The sequence below is a fragment of the Salvelinus alpinus genome, chromosome 8 (genome assembly GCF_045679555.1).
Source record: "Salvelinus alpinus chromosome 8, SLU_Salpinus.1, whole genome shotgun sequence".
NCBI lineage: Eukaryota > Metazoa > Chordata > Actinopteri > Salmoniformes > Salmonidae > Salvelinus > Salvelinus alpinus.
The window spans coordinates 15,319,625-15,341,771 of NC_092093.1; the positions used below are offsets into that span (position 1 = coordinate 15,319,625).

Genomic DNA, 22,147 nt, shown 5'->3' on the forward strand with positions numbered 1-22,147 from the left:
GACAACCATCTCTGCAGCACTCTACCAATCAGGCCTTTATGGTAGAGTGGCCAGACGGAAGCCACTCCTCAGTAAAAGACACATGATAGCCCGCTTGGAGTTTGCCAAAAGGCCCCTAAAGGATGAAACCAAGGTTGAACTCTTTGGCTTAGAGACTAGATGGAGCGGTCTTCTGGTCAGACTTCGAAGGTGCTCACCACCCACTGCTTCCGAGTATATTACTTGCAAATGCCCAGTCTCTAGATAACAAGGTAGACAAAATTAGGGCAAGGGTTGCTTTCCAGAGAGACATCACGGATTGTAACATAGTCTGTTTCACGGAAACATGGCTCTCTCGAGATATGCTTTAGGAGTCGATACAGCCACCTGGATTCTTTGTACGTCGCGCCCACAAAAATCTCTCTGGGAAGAAGAATGGCGGGTGTGTATGTTTCATTATTAATGACTCATGGTGTAATTGTAACAACATACAGGAACTCAAGTCCTTTTGTTCACCTGACCTAGAATTCCTCACAATCAAATGCCAACGTATTACCTCCTCAGAGAATTCACCCCGGTTATTGTCACAGCCATGTATATTTGACAAATCTGACCACGACTCCATTTTGCTCCTCCCTTCCTATAGGCAGACATTTTAAAAGGATGTACCAGTGTTAAGAACTATTCAACGCTGGCCTGACCAATCGGAATCCACGCTTCAAGATTGTTTTGATCACGCGGACTGGGACATGTTCCAGGTAGCCTCAGAAAAGAGTATTGACGTATACGCTGATTCTGTGAGTGAGTTCATAAGGAAGTGCGTAGGAGATGTTGTACCCACCATGAGTATTAAAACCTACCCGAACCAGAAATTGTGGATAGATGGCGGCATTCGTGCAAAACTGAAAATGCAAACCACCGCATTTAACCATGGAAAGGTGACTGGGATTATGGCCGAATACAAACAGTGTAGTTATTCCTTCCACAAGGCAATCAAAAAAGCAAAATGTCAGTATAGAGGCAAAGTGGAGTCGCTATTCAACGGCTCTTCTACTCCATGGCCGACGTGAGCAAGACATTTAAACGTCTTATCCCTCGCAAGGCTGCTTTGAGGATAGCCGCGTCCTCAGAGCATGCGCAGACCAGCTGGTGTGTTTACGAACATATTCAATATCTCCCTATCCCAGTCTGCTGTCCCCAAATGCTTCAAGATGGCCACCATTGTTCCTGTACCCAAGAAGGCAAAGGTAACTGAACTTAATGACTATCGCCCCGTAGCACTCACCTCTGTGATCATGAAGTGCTTTGAGAGGCTCGTCAAGGATCATATCACCTGTCACCCTAGACCCACTGCAATTTGCTTACCACCCCAATAGCTCCACAGACAATACAATCGCCATAGCACTGCACACTGTCCTATCCCATCTGGACAAGAGGAATACCTATGTAAGAATGCTGTTCATTGACTAAAGCTCAGCATTCAACACCATAGTACTCTCCAAGCTCATCATTAAGCTAGAGGCCCTGGGTCTCAACCCTGCCCTGTGTAATTGGGTCCTGGACTTCCTGACATGCAGCCCCCAGGTGGTGAAGGATAGGAAACAACATCTCCACTTCGCTGATTCTCAACACAGGGGCCCCACGCGGGTGCGTGCTGAGCCCCCTACTGTACTCCCTGTTGACACATTACTGCATGGCCATGCACAGCTCCAACTCAATCATCAAATTTGCAGATGACACAACAGTGGTAGGCTTGATTACCCCTAATGACGAGACAGCCTATAGGGAGGTTAGGGCACTCGTAGTGTCGTGTCAGCAAAACAACCTGTCACTCAACGTCAACAAAACAAAGGAGATGATCGTGGACTTCAGGAAAAAGCAGCGGGAGCACCCCCCTATCCACATCGACGAGACAGCAGTGGAGAAGATGGACAGTTTTAAGTTCCTCGGCGTACACAACACGGGCAAACTGAAATGGTCCACCCACACAGACAGTGTGGTGAAGAAGGCGCAACAGCCTTGTCACCTAAAACCCTAACAAACTTTTACAGATGCACAATTGAGAGCATCCTATCGGGCTGCATCACCACCTGGTATGTCAATTACACCGCCCACAACCGCTAGGCTCTCCAGAGGGTGATGCAGTCTGTACAACGCATCACCTGGGCAAACTACCTGCCCTCCAGGACACCTACAGCACCCAATGTCACAGGAAGGCCAAAAAGACCATCAAGGACAACAACCACCCGAGCCACTGCCTGTTCACCTCGTTACCATCCAGAAGGCGAGGTCAGTACAGGTACAAGCTAAGACCGAGAGACTGAAAAACAGCTTCTATCTCAAGGCCATCAGACTGGTAAACAGACATCACTAACACAGAGAGGCTGCTGCCTACATACAAATTTGAAGTCATTGGCCACTTTAATAAATGGATCACTAGTCACTTTAATAATGCCACTTTAATAAGGTTTACATATCTTACTCATCTCGTATGTATATACTATATTTTATTCCATCTATTGCATCTTGCTTATACCATTCTGTCATTGCTCATCCACATATTTATTATTCCATTCCTTTAATTAGATTTGTGTGTATTAGGTAGTTGTGGAACTGTTAGATATCATGTTAGATATTGCTGCAATGTCGGAACTAGAAGCAGAAGCATTTTGCAACACTTGCAATTACATCTGCTAACCATGTGTATGTGACCAATAAAATGTGATTTGATTTGTATGCCAAGCATCACATCTGGAGGAATCCTGGCACCATCCCTACAGTGAAGAATGGTGGTGGCAGCATCATGCTGTAGGTGTAATGAATACTCAGGGAGAAATAGGTGTAGATTTACGCACAGAGCGCGGCAGATGTCTATTAAGACTTCGCAGAAGGCAGGAATCGTGGTCACAGGCAGGCAATGGTCAAGCACAGGTAGGCAGTCAAAAACAAACAACACCTCACAACCATACAAACAGAAAGAACTGAACTAAATAGGGAGCTGATGAGACCAGGTGAGAAACGAACACATTGGAAATCAATGAACAAAAATGAAATACAGGGCTATGTTCCAGAACACAAAGAAACAGGGCTACGTTCAAGAACACAAAGAAAAAGAACACAAGGTTGACTAAGAAATAAAAAGCAGAACCTTACAGTAGGGATGTTTTCAGCAGCAGGGATTGCGAGACCAATCAGGATCGAGGGAAAGATGAACGGAGCAAAGTAAAGAGAGATCCTTAATGAAAACCTGCTCCAGAGCACTAAAGACCTCAGACTGGGGAGAAGGTTCACCTTGCAACAGGACAATGACCCTAAGCACACAGCCAAGACAATGCAGGAGTGGCTTCTGAACAAGTCTCTGAATGTACTTGAACCCAGCCAGAGCCCGGACTTGAACCCGATCTAACATCTCTGGAGAGACCTGAAAATCGCTGTGCAGCGACAATCCCCATCCAAGCTTTAAGAGCTTGAGAGGATCTGCAGAGAAGAATTGGATAAACTCCACAAATACACGTGTGCCAAGCTTGTAGCATCATACCCAAGAAGACTCGAAGCTGTAATTACTGCCAAATGTGCTTCAACAAAGTACTGAGTAAAGGGTCTGAATACTTAGTGATAAAGTGATATTAAAGAGCAAACATTTCTAAAAACCTGTTTTTGCTTTGTCATTATGGGGTTTTGTGTGTAGATTGATTAGGGGAAAAAAATATTTAATCAATTTTAGAATAAGGCTGTAACATAACAAAATGTGTAAAAAGTCAAGGGGTCTGAACTCTATCAGAATGCACTGTAGATGGCCACACACACACACACACACACAAAAAAACACTAATGTGTGCATAATAATGCAAACACCATGCATATGCACTGTATGAAAGAATATCATCATTTTTGAGGGGCTCTAAACTTAACTAGGCCAATTGAAAACATCAAACCAGACACAAATAAAGCAAATGGCACGACAAATTATATGATAAGACTCTGACTCAGACTTATGGCAAGTGGCCTATGTCGTCCTCCCAATGTCATGTAGTGCGTCTTTTGAGTGGTCAAAGCTACGTGAATGACTTTGTATCTGGCTTTTAAATGCACCCATGTTCAATCTTGTTTCACGTAAATGTCATTATATTTCAATATCTAGGACTGGTGTTTTAACTATGACTCCAGCTGTGACAGATTTCAACCTAGGCATTTGGCATCCTCATCTGAATGTGTGCCTATAGACCCAGATATCGGTTTGTTAAACTTTACAATTTTAGGTTGGATTAAATTAAATTAAATGTCGGATAGGGAGCAATATGCGAGCAATGTTGGTGAAAGTTGTTAAATCTTGTATGGAAACCTGGCTATAATGGTGTTGTTGTGGCTGAATGAGCGCTACCAGTCTCTCACTGTCTGTCTCTCCCGCGGTTACCGAGACATGGGCTGGTTATACCACCTACTAGAGGCCTCAACCAGCTATCTGCTGGTCAGCGTTATCTTCTCTGAGCTGCGGTACACCTCGTGTGATGGTTGCAGTCATAGGATATAGTCTACTCTTTTCTACATGGTTTTGCTAGGAGCGCAAATTTATCCGGGATAGCTATACTGCCAAAAACCGGATGCATTCTGAATTGAACAGTATTGCGTTTTTAATCATATGATATTTAAGTAGCCTAAGGAAGAATGGGACTCGTTTCCAGTAAGAACGAATTACAGTACGATACATTATGACAATCGAGTGAGCATTTGGTTTTCATTGAAATAACTCAATACACATTTTACCAGTATCGCTGCGCCAATGTACTGTAGTATCCGCCTTTCAAACTGCTGAAGTACTTCGCTGAGAAGACTGGAGCGGATGTTTCGCACTGAGTAGGTCGCTTTGCAACTCGCACTATCCACAGAGCGAGCCGGTGATGAGGGCTGGTCGGGATTGCGTTAGTATATTGGAAATTCAAAACGATTTTGGAATAATGGCGAAGTGAAAGTAAGGACGCCGAGGATGCAACATCTTCTTGGTAGAATACACGATGGACAAACGCCTGCCATGAACGGTAAGAAAGACACAAGCACTGTCCGTTTTCTGTTAATGAGGTTTCATGATTATCAAGTCGTTAGAATGGCACATTGAAAAGTCAGGTAATTTGTCTAAACGTACTTTCTCATGCCCTTATCCATTGTAAATTATTTTCAAGAAATCCATGACTATGTATAGTTGGTGCCAACATGCGTGTATAGTTCAAGTTGGTATTGATGCTAAATGGAATTACTCGTGTTGTTGTTTAGAATACTGCTGCATTCTGTTATCACTTTTCGCTCGCGCCGCCACCCTAGTCGCATTTGATGCCATGCTGCGCGTGCATGTCCCATGGATAGGCTATTGAAGCCTATATCAAGAAACATTCATTGAGATTCAGCAATCATGATCAAACACGACTGTGAGATAACGATATCCATATTCATTTAGCTTTTCAATTATTTAATTGAGATGTAAAGGTACATTTATAGCTAGGTTTTTAAGGGGACATGTGATTGGGGAATCAAATTGGACATGATTATTCTATTATCATGACCCCAATGCAGATAAATGGCTGTTAATGCATGATTAACGAAAATGTAGCTTGTACATGCATGAGCACGTTACTGATTATCTGGGCACATTCAAATACTTTGGAGCCATCTGTGACTTTAAAGTGCACCAATTTTGCACTCTTCTGTCCCTGCCATTACACTGCATGCATATTCAGGCATGAACTATGGGGTGGCTGGGAGCCTAGTGGTTAGAGTATTGGGCCAGTAACTCAACGGTTGCTGGTTTGAATCCCCGGGCTGTCAATGTCTGCTAGAAAAAGAACTGCTTTCATTGCTGGATTTGTTGCTTACATATTATGTGTATGTGCCTGGGGATTCGTTTTCAAGAACTACTGAATACTAGGGATATTCTGTAAGTACCCAAAACACAGCATCCAGTAGTGTTGCTTTCCCAAGTTGGCTGCATCCTATGTAATAGATGGATGAACTGCTGGGAAAATAAGTCATCTTATCCAAAGTGTGGAGTCATATGGTGAAAATGATGTGTTCCATTTAGAGGTGGGGATGGAGAGAGCACCATTGAAAAGAAACATGTAAAATGTGTTGGGTATTCATGTCACCTTCATTTTCTTTCATTTGAAGCACATGCAATCATGCCTGTAAAATGATTTTGTGACCTTGGGACTATAATGTTATATTTACACAAAGCAAAGTTCTGAAATATTCAGCATCAAAGTTTTCACATCCAAGAACTAAAAACTGTTTTGGAGTGAATTCTTCTTTCATAAGCCATTAAGGTCCTCACCTTAAAAGTACCCAAAGTACCCAAAATCCTGAGACATTTGTAAATATGTTATTTTAGGTGGGTTCAAACACAGAACCTTGTGGTTTTGAAATTTCAATCTGGGTTCATCCATAAGGTTCTATCTGGCACAGAATGTTACAAATATTTACATTTCAATAGAAAAGTACAGATATGTAATGATTAAATAAATAGAATGCTCTTCTTTCTAATCCCATCAACAAATGTATTGTTAATGTTCGTCACACATTTGTTAAAGCGCTAGTTCACTAAAATGACAAGTACACTGTAGCCTATGGAGAACTAGCAACATTGCTAAAGCTTAGCTCTGGATGAGTAAACGGATACATTTTTCTTGTCTCCGACACCCACAGTCAGTTAACTACTTGCTAGTTATCAATACAATGTGGTATGTTTGTAATTTTAGTGAACTAATCCTTCCATTGAGGTTTTCATATTGATATAGAACAAGACAAAAACAGCAATGCCTCTCCAATGTGCCTTTACCTTCGTGAGAATTGGCTTATATGGACATGGCTAAATTGAACTGTTTCCTACAGATGGCAATTCAGAGAAACAGATGGTAATTTTGCTGCACATAGAAAGGCGTCCTGAGTGCATTCAGGTGCGTGTGCCGCAGTGAATTTTCTTCACAATAGACACACATGGGCTCATTGTGTTCAGAACAACCCAGGACATGACGCCATGTTATCTTGTAACTGTACATCAAACATAGTGATCATGAACGTTGACACTGTATATGACATGACTTTATGATATGGAAATGTGAAGTGCACATTTGGACTCACGGGTGTTTGGCTTGCTTGTATGGCATCAAAGTGATATTTATTATAATCCTCAACGTCTCATCTTTCAAATACATAGTCCTCTTCATTTACAGCTTTTCTCTCATTCGGACAACAAAAAAATTGAAAGTTGCCCAATTAGCAGGAGGGATGGAGGCCACTTCTTGTTGCGTTCAGAACGTCTGTCAGTCAAAACCCATACAGGACTGTGAAGCTCAGAGCCTGAGCTCTGATGTCATTTATAGCATGTTACTGTACAGCCACTGTTTTCCAATTTAGGCGCTTTTTAGTGTCCAAATCCGCAACCTGTATACAGGTACGAGTGTAAAGGGCTGATGTGAGGCACCAGTATTTATTTGTTTTTACCATAAAGAGCTTAAGTGATGGTCATTCGTCTGAACAAGTGGTGAAAAATATCTAAGTAATTGTAAAAGAGGACCAGAACCTATTATATGAATAATCAAGAACTTGGGACTATAATGTTCTATATGCAAAATGTAGGGTTTTGAGATGAGTATTTTTCAAGTTCCAGATCTCAGAACTGTTTTGTGATGTCTTCCTCTTTCATGACTCAATAAGTATATCACCTTACATACAGTTACTTTTGATTGACAACCCAGCATTGTGTGATGTTTGCGCAGATAGAACTTTCAGATTTTTCACACATTTTTCAAAAACTTTTTCACAAATCTGACATATCTTACGTAAAGGACCACCTAAAGAGCAACGATCTATGTAGCTAACTCATTTTTGACCAAAATGTCAGCTAGAACCTTAAATTCACAAGGTCCTGATTTGTCCAATTTGGATAATTGGAATGTGGTTTTAAGAGAAGATTGGCAACTAGCTATATTCTATTGCCTTTATGTAAGCATAATTTAGCCTTTGCTCAGGGATCTGGACCTTAATCACACTGGAGGCAGTGTGCTTGCCCTGTAACCACAGGGTTGTTGGTTCAAGCCTTGCTCTGGCCTTTTCTCCCCCTCAATTGCTGTATGTCTACAACAGAAACATAGTAGTAGTGTTGCTTCAGAGACATGATATTGCATACTCTTGAATAGCAGCAATGAAATATGTATTTTGGCTTAGAAAGCAGGTGAGCTGCAGTACTGTGTTTTTAACCATGAAGTTTCTAGTTCAGACCTTGACTTTCCCAGTATTTCCATGCCATACAGTCACGCGTTCAAGAATGTGTGAAGAACAAATAATGAGCACCTTCCACAACATGTTCTCCAACCCTGTAGTGCTAGTTCTAAGATATTTATAAAACTGGTCCTAGATTCTCTGTCCTGCCAGAGCTGCCTGTGAAGTCAGTCCACAGCGGTCAGTCTGTGTGAAGTGGTTTACAGAGGCACCGCCAACAATAGGCTAACCTTAATACCTGTGCTGCACAGCCAGGAACACTTAACTCCCTCCCTGGTGGAGCTAGCTGGCTCACTACCACGTCACAGCAGGCAGGCCATGCAGAGGGAAGGGATCCTAGCTATAGTGCTCACTGCTAAACCCATTGTCTGCTGTTTAAGAGATGGCCTTTGCCTCACAGGGATTAGAAACATGCCCCTAATTTACTTACTATTAACCATTTCACACTACAGCTGGGCGGTATAGCCAAAATATCATATCACGGTATTTGACAGTATTTTATGTTTTTGAGTAGTGACCCTAGGGTGGCAACACATACATTCTAAGTGATTTCAATGGGTCTTTCTCCATTCTGATTGTTTTATACTGTTCAATTCTACCCTCAACCAAGAATAATTTTCTGCATTTTCATAAATTTTTGCATTTTCTGCACTCATTTGAGATCATTTCCACACTGCCACGTAGGGCTGCATGATATGGGCAAACAATCTAGGCCTTATGTTGCAATTGCGATTTGACTTGCGATTTAGAGCAAAACACTTGGTTGAACTGTTGGAATCATGGAAATAGAATGTATAGTTAGAATATAAAAGTTTGCACTTTGAATACAGTGATGTTTGACATGATGACAAATGAAAATGCCAGGGAGAAGTTATTGTGACATGGTAGGAACCAAAGTGTTGATAAGTGTTTCTTAGGGGACCTTATAATCTTTGGCTACATTGAATGTATTTTCTTAGCTATATCATGTGGCTAACATACAGTATTCAGGCTTTGCATATTCCTCGATATACCGCCCTGCCCTAATTCACACCATACCTCCCATGAGCACACTCCAACTTCATGGTAACATGGCTGCATGGAGATCACAGCTCAAATCTCAAGGATGTAGAGTTGGTGGAGGGGTTAACAGACAAAAAGATCACATCCAGATTCTGCCATTTTACAAGAAATCTGATTCCCCACCTTTTTATTGCACAACATCTGTATTGGTAACTGTATGTCACTATGTTAATGTTTTTCATATGAATCCACCTCCCTTATCCCAATCTGTATACTGGGAGCCCCTGTATATAGAACTTAAATACAATAGCTCTGTAAATATACACTTATTCTTGTGATTGTATTCTAATGACAACATTAAAATCACTCTTGTGAGGATACTTGATTCCTTGTGCAGCAACAACATATATACCATTATTGGTCTATTTAATGTGAAAAGTTCTGTGGGTTTGGTTGGATGGCGCTCCGTTGCAGGCCTTTGGGCTCTCTAATAATACCTCTCTAAGCAGCCCCTGGGCTGGGCCTCTCAGAGGATCTGCTAGCTATAAATAATGGCACATATGTCACCGTTCTTCTGACTGACGCACACTAAGCCCCATTCTTAGCTGCCTGCACACTACACAGGACGCACAGCACAGAGAGCGTGCACGGTTGTGTGGTGTGTCTGAGGGACTGAGCTATGGGACTCCAAACTGTGTGTGTGTAGGGGATTGGGAGGTGACATAGACCTCAGACCTGCTTCTCTCTATCTCTTCATCCTCCTCTTCATATTACTCCTGGTTTTATCACCTCTCTGCATCGCTGGTGTTTTCTTCCTTACTCACTAAGCTTGCCCTCTCTGCCTCGCTACGCTCTCCCTCCCCTCTCCTCTCCTCCTCTCCCCTCCCCTCCCACCCAGCTTTCCCTCTCTGCCTCGCTATGCTCTCAGTTCCTCCCTCCCCTTTCCTCCTCTCCCCTCCCAACCAGCTTGCCCTCCCTGCCTCACTACGCTCTCCCTCCACCCCCTCTCCTCCTCTCCTCTCCCACCCAGCTTTCCCTCTCTGCCTCGCAATGCTCTCTCTCCATCCTCTCTTCTCCTCTCCCCTCCCATCCAGCTTGCCCTCTCTGACTCGCTTTGCTCTCCCTCCATCCCCTCTCCTCCTCTCCCCTCCCACCCAGCTTGCCCTCTCTGCCTCGCTTCGCTCTCCCTCCATCCCCTCTCCTCCTCTCCCCTCCCACCCACCCAGCTTGCACTCCTGACTGGCAGACTGTGGAACCTGCCAGAGAAAGAGGTTACTGCCACTTGGTTTTGCCAAATATATTTTCTGAGAATTTTACACGCCCGTCAGCATAAGGAAACAATAGCATCGCCGTGGGACGTATAAAGACTGCTTGCTGTGCTGAGCACTAAAACCATCAAAATAGTTTTACAGTCTTAAAGGGATACTTCAGAATTTTGGCAATGAAGCCCTTAGACTACTTCCCCAGAGTCAGATTAACTCGTGGTAACCATTTTTATGTCTCTGTCCAGTATGAAGGAGGTTGGAGGTAGTTTGGCTCGCCAATGCGCAATGACTGGTAGTCTATGGGTATCTGCTAGCATGCTAGACTTCCCGTCATTGCACTAATGCTAGTTAGCAACTTCATTCAAACTGCACACAGAGACATAAAAACGATATCCACAAGTTCATCAGACTATGCGGGAGTCGATAAAAAAAAGATTTAAAAAAAAGTATTTCACCTTTATTTAACCAGTTAGGCCAGTTGAGAACAAGTTCTCATTTACAACTGCGACCTGGCCAAGATAAAGCAAAGCAGTGTGACAAAAACAACAACACAGAGATACACATGGGATAAACAAACGTACAGTCAATAACACAATAGAAAAAATCTGTATAAAGTTTCTGCAAATGAAGTAAGAAGGTAAGGCAATAAATAGGCCATAATGGCGAAGTAATTACAATTTAGCAAATAACACTGGAGTGATATATGTGCAGATGAGGATGTGTAAGTAGAAATACTTGTGTGCAAAAGAGCAGAAAAACAAAAACACATATGGGGATGAGGTAGGTAGTAGGATGGGCTATTTACATATGGGCTGTGTACAGCTGCAGCGGTCGGTAAGCTGCTATGACAGCTGATGCTTAAAGTTAGCGAGGGAGATATAAGTCTCCAACTTCAGTGATTTTTGCAATTCTTTCCAGTCATTGGCAGCAGAGAACTGGAAGGAAAGGCGGCCAAAGGAAGTGTTGGGTTTGGGGATGACCAGTGAAATATACCTGCTGGAGCGCGTGCTACGGGTGGGTGTTGCTGTGGTGACCAGTGAGCTGAGATAAGGCAGAGCTTTACCTAGCAAAGATTTATAGATGACCTGGAGTAAGTGGGTTTGGTGACGAATATGTAGCGAGGACCAGACAACGAGAGCATACAGGTCATAGTGGTGGGTAGTATATGGGGCTTTGGTGACAAAACGGATGGCACGTTGATAGACTGCATACAATTTGATGAGTAGAGTGTTGGAGGCTATTTTGTAAATGACATCGCCAAAGTCAAGGATCGGTAGGATAGTGGAGATGCTTAATATGAGTCTGGAAGGAGAGTTTACAGTCTAGCCAGACACCTAGGTATTTATAGTTGTCCACATATTCTAAGTCAGAACTGTCCAGAGTAATGATGCTAGTCTGGGGGGAGCGGGTGGTTGCGGGCAGCGATCGGTTGAAGAGCATGGATTTAGTTTTACTAGCGTTTAAAAGCAGTTGGAGGCCACGGAAGGAGTGTTGTATGGCATTGAAGCTCATTTGGAGGTTTGTTAACACAGTGTCCAAAGAAAGGCCAGATGTATACAGAATGGTGTCGTCTGCGTAGAGGTGGATCAAAGAATCACCCGCAGCAAGAGCGACATCATTGATATATACAGAGAAAAGAGTCGGCCCGAGATTTGAACCCTGTAGCACCCCCATAGAGACTGCCAGAGGTCTGGACAACAAGCCCTCTGATTTGACACACTGAACTCTATCTGAGAAGTAGTTTGTGACCCAGGCAAGGCAGTCATTAGAGAAACCAAGGCTGTTGAGTCTGCCGATAAGAATAACGTGATTGACAGAGTCAAGTCTTGGCCAGGTCGATGAAGACGGCTGCACAGTACTGTCTTTTATCGATGGCGGTTATGATATCGTTTAGTACCTTGAGCGTGGCTGAGGTGCATCCGTGACCAGCTCGGAAACCGGATTGCATAGCGGAGAAGGAACGGTGGGATTCGAAATGGTCGGTGATCTGTTTGTTAACTTGGCTTTCGAAGACTTTGGAAGGGCAGGGCAGGATGGATATAGGTCTGTAACAGTTTGGGTCTAGAGTGTTTCCCTCTTTGAAGAGGGGGATGTCCGCGGCCGCTTTCCAATCTTTAGGAATCTCAGACGATATGACAGAGAGGTTGAACAGACTAGTAATAGGGGTTGCAACAATGGCGGCAGATAATTTTAGGAATAGAGCGTCCAGATTGTCTAGCCCAGCTGATTTGTAAGGATCCAGATTTTGCAGCTCTTTCAGAACATCAGCTGCCTGGATTTGAGTGAAGGAGAAGCGGGCCAGTTGCTGCGGGGGGTGCAGAGCTGTTGGCCGGGGTTGGGTAGCCAGGTGGAAAGCATGGCCAGCCGTAGAGAAATGCTTATTGAAATTCTCGATTTATTGTGGCTTTATCGGTGGTGACAGTGTTTCCTAGCCTCAATGCAGTGGGCAGCTGGGAGGAGGTGCTCTTATTCTCCATGGTCTTTACAGTGTCCCAAAACGTTTTGGAATTAGTGCTGCAGGATGCAAATTTCTGTTTGAGAAAGCTAGGCTTTGCTTTCCTAACTGAATGTGTATATTGGTTCCTGACTTCCTTGAAAAGTTGCATATCATGGGGACTTTTCGATGCTAGTGCAGTACGCCACAGATAAAGGGACTCATTCCCCAAATCCCGAATTATCCCTTTAAACCACAACACCAAGCACAGGGAAACACACCCACAATTACTTCAAAATTGCTGACCAACAGGCCTGAGATCAGATGTAACGTGGGACCTAAAAACTGAATTCACAAGCTTTTTAGCTACAAGCATTCCCACAATGTTTAAATACCAAGTTATGGAGAGTTAACGCTTTCCTCAAAGGTGTCAGTATCTCCTACTGTATACTGTACGTGAGGCATTTATAATTCCTTTGATACTGCAACACCCATAAAGGTGTCCTAACTGGTTCCATAAAGGTTGTTATGAATGCATATGTAACTCCCAATCCAATAAAGTGTTACTATTATAGCAAAGCTTCCACAAATAACAAACAGTGGTGCCATCTGATAGCAACCAACAACTGGTTTAATATTCATGTCATCCATCTCCTTCAGCAACTTGGCATCTATTTCAAAAGAGAGCGACAAGATCGCCCAATGTTTATTGAGCCACCTTACAGATCCTTTAATATCCATGCACGGCAGTGGAGGCTGCTGAGGGGAGAACGGCTCATAATAATGCCTGGAACAGAGCAAATGGAATGGCATCAAACATGGAAACAGTGTGTTTGATGTATTTGATACCGTTCCTCTTATTTCCCTCCAGCCATTACCATGAGCCAGTCCTCCCCAATTAAGGTCCCACCAACCTCCTGTGATACACGGTGATTGTATTGTCCGTTGCTAGGCATCATTGATTAGCCATCACATTAGCCAACGTGTAGAAATTAAATCCTCCCTTAATTTTAACTCTCTAAAGTGTTTCATGCTGTGAAGATGAATGCTAGCACTAGGATGTGTACACTTTTAAACCTGGGTTGAGTGTTGGTTGATGCTGTGTTCTGGTGATCAGAGTGCCCTCACTGTTGCCTGCCAGTGGAGGCTGCTAGCCTGAGTGTCAGTCAGAGCACCAAAGGCATTAGGCTAAAAGGACTAAAAGGCTCAAGAGATGAAAGCTCCTCTGCACAGACAGGCACTGCACTCAACTATATAAGCCTGGACTCCCTGGCTGTACATAGGCCTAGCCTGGACTCCCTGGCTGTACATAGGCCTTGCCTGGACTCCCTGGCTGTACATAGGCCTAGCCTGGACTCCCTGGCTGTACATAGGCCTTGCCTGGACTCCCTGGCTGTACATAGGCCTAGCCTGGACTCCCTGGCTGTACATAGGCCTTGCCTGGACTCCCTGGCTGTACATAGGCCTAGCCTGGACTCCCTGGCTGTACATAGGCCTAGCCTGGACTCCCTGGCTGTACATAGGCCTTGCCTGGACTCCCTGGCTGTACATAGGCCTAGCCTGGACTCCCTGGCTGTATATAGGCCTAGCCTGGACTTCCTGGCTGTACATAGGCCTAGCCTGTACTCCCTGGCTGTATATAGGCCTAGCCTGGACTCCCTGGCTGTACATAGGCCTAGCCTGGACTCCCTGGCTGTACATAGGCCTTGCCTGGACTCTCTGGCTGTACAGAGGCTTAGCCTGGACTCCCTGGCTGTCTTACTCCTGATGTCAGAGAAGACAGCAGCAAGTCTCATTTGTTGTTACAACCACTGCAATGTCCCCTCATCAGCCATTGATTCTGTCCTTGGACCAGCAGCATCCCTAAAGCTGGGATTAGATGGTCACGCCTGACAGCCGCTCAATTTTTTTTCATCAAACAGTGAACAGAACATGTATGGGTGGAACAGGGTGTTCAATCAAAAGGGATGGATGTGGATTATACACAGAACAGTGGTTTAGCCTGCTCCCAGATCAGTCTTGTCAAATCCTATGGTCATTATCACGAGTTGGCATCAGATACAAATCTGCGACCAGGCTAGGTTTGTCTTGTCCCTTCTGGTGAGGGTTCAGCTGGCAGTATCGCGTGCTACCTACCCAAACAGACCTATGCCCAGTTTAGTCATGTTGTCCATTTTTATTCAGTTGTGGAGGTGGACGCATATATTGAACTGATAAACAAGTTTTATCGGTTGGATTTTAGTGTTGCCCCCCCCAAAAAATGGTCCCAAATGTTTTAGTTTTTTGGTCCCAAATGGTTGGTTGTAGCGAATAAGGATAGGCTAACTTCTCCATTTACATATTTGAAGAATGCACTGCAATTATGTATTTTGATTTGGGATGGTTCCTAAAGATTAGGGTGAATCATTCACAGGACAAAAAAGGTGGTTGGGAATCAGAATTTTTGGGCCATTTATAAATAACGTATGGTTTGTCATTGTGGGATGTTGTCTTAGTTAAATAGCAGCCGATCAAAGCAAAATAGGACAAAGAGTCATAATTTCCCACTCTCAAGCCTGTCTGTGCAAAGCCAAAAGTGGGCCCAAAGCCAAATCCACTGCTCATGTATTTAGTTATTCCTGATTCTCTGATCCCTCTCTCCTATGGACAATCCAATCCCATCACTGACAGGTCAGCACTTACAGAGTTAGAAACCAACAGGATTATAGACTGAACAATATATCCAGACATATCTTCTCTTGTGCTCTTTAGTTGTTTTGTCAGGGAAAATGTGTGGCTGTATGATACAGGCCTGGCCGCCTGCATTGCCTCTTGGTAATTCATTAAGATCTAATATTAGCTTTGTGAAGCCTCTCAGTCCTCCAGTGCATGTAGTGCTGCTTTCTTCCAGCAGCACGCGTTCCATCACACCGTTTACACGCCAGGCTATATAAATTACTTCTCTGCATCAGAAGCACTGAGTGTCTCTGGAAATTGAGTTCAAACAATGTCAGACATTCTTCAGACACCTAACATGTAGCGCAGGTACTTTTCAATTGTTATCTGTTCAATTGAAATATGTCTGTACATTCCTGAAATAGCTTGGAACATTTGAGAGATATAGACACACAGTGAACACTTAATGCAAGAATATTTCAAGTAAACTGCTGCCTACATATTCTCCAATTAGGATTTACGTTTTGTATATCAGAGTTGTAACCTGGGGTATTTGTCTCTCTTGTTAGCTCCGTTGGGACACTTAAGATGGACGGCGAGGGTACAGACATACAAATAGAGAAATTGAGCTGTGCGTCTCTCTCAGCTGCCAGAGAAGAAGCCCTGTCAGCACTGTGGCCCTGAAATTAAACAAGTCTAAGGCACAGATTTACGGCGAGATTCAGTTGGCCTTTGTGTAATTTTCTAAAGATTAATTTCGCAGTGAGGGCCAGGCTTCAGCCGCTCAATGACCCTGCTCTATATTCCCATGGAGAGAGAGGGAGGGAGGGAGGGAGGGAGAGAGGGGGAGGGAGAGCGAGTGGTGCAGAGAGAGAGAAAGATCAGGCATTGAGAGCGTCAATGTGAGAAAGGACCTAACTCTTGAAACATTGAGCAACGTATGATGAGAAAGACACAGAGAGAGTGAGATGATGAAAAAAAAGAGAGAGTGACAGAGGAGAGATAGGAAGAAAAATGATAGTTGAGAACAAGGCTGCAGAGAGTGAGAGCTGGGGAATGAGCAGGAAGCAGGAATTGAGGGGAAGAAAGAGAGGAGTGTTACTCATCATTGCACTAGAGGCTCTCATTAACACAGGTCCCTATCTGAGTGGGGGTACTGTGTCCGTGTCAGCGTGCCACAGCTGACCCGCTCTCTCTCTGCCACACGTTGTGCATGCCCTTGAGCCATTTCCTGGCTTGCTGCAACACCTTGGCGTGCTGCATGCTGAGTGACTGTGATCTGAATGTGAAAGGAGACCACACCTACATGTGCACTAACTAACTCACACACACTCACTCACTCACTCATTCACTCACTCATTCACTCACTCACTCACTCACTCACTCACTCACTCACTCACTCACTCACTCACTCACTCACTCACTCACTCACTCACTCACTCACTCACACACACACTCCAGTGCTTTAGAATGCTGGGTGATTAAATCTATATATGTGACAGGCAGCTTGTGGAATTTATGAATATTACTCACTCAATTATGATCTGTTACTGTAGTAGCCCATATTATGCAAGTTGTTATGTAGACCAAGTAGAATAGGTTGGCTACAGTAGTCCAAAGCAGAGAGAAAGAGAAAGTCTGCTGTTTGCCTATATGTTAGACATAGCATTTTCCTTATAGGACAGGGAGCTAAGTAATAGTCTTATTACTAATACTGTTTACAGTTGAACGAAAAGTTACTGTTCTGGAAATTACACACACTCACATAAAAACACACACACACACACACACACACACACACACACACACACACACACACACACACACACACACACACACACACACACACACACACACACACACACACACACACACACACACACACACACACACACACACACATACACAGCTGTGTCCCAGAGCATCAGTATAACAGCTTTGGGAGTGTATAGTGGGAGGGAGAGCAGCAGGATAGCATGGTTCTGTTGCTAATGCTAGAATACTGGAACTCAGCATGGGTCCCCCTGCAGATATATCTTGTCTTTGATAGCTCTATATTACACCCGTTATCAGGCAGTTATACAACAACTGCCCAAAAGGTTAAGACTGGGTTTGTTTTAAAATTACTCCCTTGCTTTGATAACACTCTCATCTCACATTAAGCTTTCATATCGGGAGCTATGTGGCAAGACATGTTGTCTGGCAATTATTGAATTTCTGAAAGTCGCAGATACATTCTTAAAAACAAGCATGCATGCACACAAACACACACACAGACACAAGTACACAAATACACACACACACACCCTTGTGATGTATAAATAGTACTGTTAGTTGTGGAACGATACATCCGTCAAACAACAATCCAACTCTGGTTTCTTGGCAACTGCATCGGCCCCTATTTATCCTTACTGCCTGGTAAGTGGAGCAGTTTGTAAAGTGGATATCTCCTAAGGGAATAGCTGTATGATTTCAACCCTTCCCTCAGGGTAGTAGCAGGCAGACCTTGGCAGAGGTGCTTAGAGCCTTTAGAGGGTTCTGTTCTCCTTCCACATGTCCACATGACAATGATTCACTCTGTTCTGTTCTCTCTCCACATGACCACATGACAATGATTCACTCTGTTCTGTTCTCTCTCCACATGACCACATGACAATGATTCACTCTGTTCTGTTCTCCCTCCACATGTCCACATGACAATGATTCACTCTGTTCTGTTCTCCCTCCACATGTCCACATGACAATGATTCACTCTGTTCTGTTCTCTCTCCACATGACCACATGACAATGATTCACTCTGTTCTGTTCTCTCTCCACATGACCACATGACAATGATTCACTCTGTTCTGTTCTCTCTCCACATGACCACATGACAATGATTCACTCTGTTCTGTTCTCCCTCCACATGTCCACATGACAATGATTCACTCTGTTCTGTTCTCTCTCCACATGACCACATGACAATGATTCACTCTGTTCTGTTCTCCCTCCACATGACCACATGCCAATGATTCACCCTGTTCTGTTCTCTCTCCACATGTCCACATGACAATGATTCACCCTGTTCTGTTCTCTCTCCACATGACCACATGACAATGATTCACTCTGTTCTGTTCTCCTTCCACATGACCACATGACAATGATTCACTCTGTTCTGTTCTCTCTCCACATGACAATGATTCACTCTGTTCTGTTCTCCTTCCACATGACCACATGACAATGATTCACTCTGTTCTGTTCTCTCTCCACATGACCACATGACAATGATTCACTCTGTTCTGTTCTCCCTCCACATGTCCACATGACAATGATTCACTCTGTTCTGTTCTCTCTCCACATGACCACATGACAATGATTCACTCTGTTCTGTTCTCCCTCCACATGACCACATAACAATGATTCACTCTGTTCTGTTCTCTCTCCACATGACAATGATTCACTCTGTTCTGTTCTCCCTCCACATGACCACATGACAATGATTCGCTCTGTTCTGTTCTCCCTCCACATGACCATGATTCACTCTGTTCTGTCCCCTCTCTATATGGCACCGCTTGAACTTCTTCTTTGCACATTGTCCTCAGCTGGTGTGTGAGGGATGAGTGGCCTCAGTACTTTTGGTTCCTCCTGGTTCAGTGGTAGCATGTTGTGTTAACTTCATTACATTATTCAGGCAATGTATGGCAAAGACATCAAGAATCATCTCATTCAACCTTGTAGTGGAACTTGGCTCGTGAAGAAGCAGGATTGTAAAAAAAAAAAAAAGGTAATGATAATGTTTTCTCTTTCAACAGATACAATTGTTTGGCAATAACGCTAAAACATTTTGTATTAAAGGAAGAACTAATCATTTAAATGTTCAGTACTTGGCATCCTTAATAAGCAGGATTTTGTGGAGGAGCAGCAAACCCACAGTATTAGTTGTTGATGGCAATTTTCTCCCACAGCCTCATTGTGTAATTGATATGCCGTTCACTGCATAGCCGTTGACACCAGGCAAGCCCTGAAAAGAGGACGGAGGTGCCCAGGGGACCAGCACAGCACAAAAAAAGAGCTTTGAAGTGAAGCAAATGGTGGAGGAAGAATTCAACCTACATACCGGCTGGAAGAAACACATGGTTGCTATTCATGGCACACAATGTCTGTGTGTCTGTGTGTCTCTGTGTCTGTGTGTGTGTGTGTGTGTGTGTGTGTGTGTGTGTGTGTGTGTGTGTGTGTGTGTGTGTGTGTGTGTGTGTGTGTGTGTGTGTGTGTGTGTGTGTGTGTGTGTGTGTGTGTGTGTTTGGGTGCATACATGCGTGTACATCGTGTTTGTCTATATACAAGGTGCAGTTTTTCTGCAGCTGGTCATCTGGTGTCATTGACAGGGTTTAGAAAAGGGTATTATTTCACTGTTCTTGATATTATTTTCATGATACTGTACAGCCTACCTAACAACTGAGTCCTAACTTTCTCCCTGCAATCATTTTGACACCTTGACTGGCCTGGCATGATGGCAGGATCTGAAATCAAATCACATTTTATTGGTCACATACACGTACGTGTTTAGAAGATGTTATTGCGAGTTTAGCGAAATGCTTGTGGTTCTAGTTCCGACAGTGCAGCAATATCTAACAAGTATTATCTAACAATTTCACAACAAATACCCTATACACATAAATCTAAGTAAAGGAATGGAATTAAGAATATATAAATATATGGACAAGCAATGTCAGAGTGGCATAGACTAAGATACAGCGGAATAGTATAGAATACAGTATATACATATGAGATGAGTAATGCAAGATATGTTAACATTATTAAAGTGGCCTTTTAGTTGCTCTAAATATCAAACATTTTGTGGAACGGAGACCACAGTTTGTTCCCTGTTCGGACTTTGCCTCTGACAGATAGATTAGCGTTTACAACTTTGGGCCAGTAACTGAAAGATCGCTGGTTCGAATTCCCGAGCTGACGAGGTAAAAAAAAATCGGTCCATGTTCCCTTGAGCAAGGCACTTAACCCTAATTTGCTCCAGGGGCACCGTACTACTGTGGCTGAGCCTGTAAAACAACACATTCCACTGCACCTATCTGGTGTGTGTGACAATAAAACCTATGTTTTTTATTTATTTGTGTCCAGCTATCAGACACATTTTAAACTGTTTTATTCTGTGGAACCACATTACAAGTCAAGCTATCAGACACATTTTAAACTGTTTATTCTGTGGAACCACATTACAAGTCAAGCTATCAGACACATTTTAAACTGTTTATTCTGTGGAACCACATTACAAGTCAAGCTATCAGACACATTAACCCTTTACACTGGTGGATATTGGCCCATATAGATAGGGCCAAATTGAGATGTTTCTAACAGAAGAACTATAAAAACTATATGCATGACCATGGTAGCAATTGAAAGAGAACACTGGGGATTATGGGAAAATTATCAGACCAAAGGTGAGGACACAACAGTTCACATGATGGAATCCAAACAATTTCAAATTTATGACTCAAGGAAATAGCCTTCAAATATAAGGTGCTTTATTTGAGCTCTCCTAGCTGTGCCGTTGAGGAACTGAAGCAAGCACACTTGTAGTTTTTTTGTTTGGAACTGTTAGGTTCTAATTCTTCAGAGTAAATAACGGACACTAGAGAAGCTTAACCAAGTTTAATTCTTCCCAAAGGGTCGTTACAGCTGTAATTCACACAACAAAACATTTCACACAAGCACTGATATTTAACCCTTTCTCCTAGGCTGAGTCTCCTCCTCCACAACCGAACAGCAAATGCATCCCTGTTGCTAGACAGAACCTTAGTGATATCTGTTCTACCTCACTTCATCTAACCTGACCTCTACCCCAAAGTGCTCACTCCATCCCAACTCAAGGCTGTCATGGGTATTGATACCAGACTGGGTCTCTGCTCCTCCCAGAGGATCCCTGATGGCTAACAATAACATATCCTGACATAATGTAAACGTTATACATTACCCTCTCTCCCTCAGTGACATTTGTTAGTTTCTAAGATCTCTACCCGTCTCCCCTTATCAATGCCTGTCACATGTAATCGCTTCCCTGCACTCAACACATTTCAAGCTTAGTTGCACCCACTATATACCTTCCTCCTATAACGCTTAACTTCTGTTGTAGACCCTCAACCTTAGCACTCCATCAGTGACATGAATAAGTAACATTTCAACAGTCCCTCCTGTTGAACAATAGCGTCCTACTGTTCAATTCACATTAACTTGGAAATTACTTAGAAATTAACAAACAATGATAACAAAACATGATAAAAAAATTATAAAACATGATTATAAATGAACAAACAATGATATTAACACATTCATGACATTTAAACATTTATTTTAAATAAATGAACAAACACATTAATAACATATAAAAAAAATATATATATATATATATTATAAATGAACAAACAATGATAACAAACATTCACCATGAGGTTTACAAACTCAGAGACTTATGGCCTCTGTTCTATGATCACACCATACACAATTTTATTTCCATCTCTTATCACACAACAAAATGGCATTCCAGCTGAAT

The 22,147-nt window shown here is 43.1% G+C and overlaps 1 protein-coding gene across 1 annotated transcript in view; it reads left to right on the forward strand.

Moving 5' to 3' along the window:
• Positions 1-4,392: 4,392 nt before the first annotated feature.
• Positions 4,393-22,147, forward strand: part of LOC139582602 (leucine-rich repeat and fibronectin type-III domain-containing protein 2-like) — a 136,218-nt gene continuing 118,463 nt past the window's right edge. Inside the window, exon 1 of the mRNA XM_071412743.1 lies at positions 4,393-5,015. The gene's annotated coding sequence lies outside the window, so the exon portion shown is untranslated. The remainder of the gene's footprint in view (positions 5,016-22,147) is intronic.